The sequence below is a fragment of the Theobroma umbraticum genome, unplaced genomic scaffold, assembly GCF_002168275.2.
Source record: "Theobroma umbraticum cultivar Fairchild unplaced genomic scaffold, ASM216827v3 scaffold_106.0, whole genome shotgun sequence".
Lineage (NCBI taxonomy): Eukaryota > Viridiplantae > Streptophyta > Magnoliopsida > Malvales > Malvaceae > Theobroma > Theobroma umbraticum.
The window spans coordinates 2,491,019-2,491,903 of record NW_018397276.1 but is presented as its reverse complement, the minus strand read 5'-3'; positions in this window follow the sequence as shown (position 1 = coordinate 2,491,903).

Sequence of the window (885 nt, the reverse complement as noted above, 5' to 3'; positions counted from 1 at the left end):
TTCATTTATCGATGGAAATAGCTATAGATATTTTCGTCGACAAGCATGATTGACTTTTGATTAACCTTTAAGTTTACCCTTCTCGATCGTTGGAATTTCCATTGGCATTGTCGTTGCAATGTTTCTATCCTTAATTTTTTTTCCATTTATCAATAGAAGTAGAGACGAGGAATTCAATCAGCAAGAATAATTGATGTTTCAATTCACTTTCTCAACCAAAAATATTTTGTCACTATTTTTGGAAAGTTTGTCCATGCATTGCCAATCTTTCAAAGTAGCCATTTTCAATGAAAATTCCATTTTGACTTTCTGTTAGTACTTCTATATGTACCTTCTATACCAACAAATGTAGTGCATTAGTAGTCTTCGAGCCAATTACTTTTATTGCACGGCCAATAATCACAGATCAAGCACCAACAAAATAGGTTTTCTTAGTGTTTTATTATAGAATTGCGTTGATGTTGTCGATCAAAAGTTTGTCGATAATCAATCAGAATTTACGGACAGAGTATTACCGATGAAAACATTTGCATTGGTGAAGCTTGAATTTCTAGTAGTAAATGTCGCCAATCTTTGCAATTGCTTTGACTACTAATGCAACATGCAATACTATGATCACAACAATAATGAGAAGACAAACCAAAACACAATGACAAAAACATTACAAAAATTGATTAGTCAATGTTTGTGTAAGAATTACTAAGATGTAATATAGTAGGTTGATGTAGTATAGTAACAACAGGTGTTAAATGTTTATATGTATGTTTAAAAGTTCTATATGTTGGTGAAGGTTTCTTAAAGATTAAGCTTCCCTGTTCCCATATATTGAGTTTAGCTAAATCATGTATTTGACAAAGACACATGAAAGATTGTACATTCCAAAAA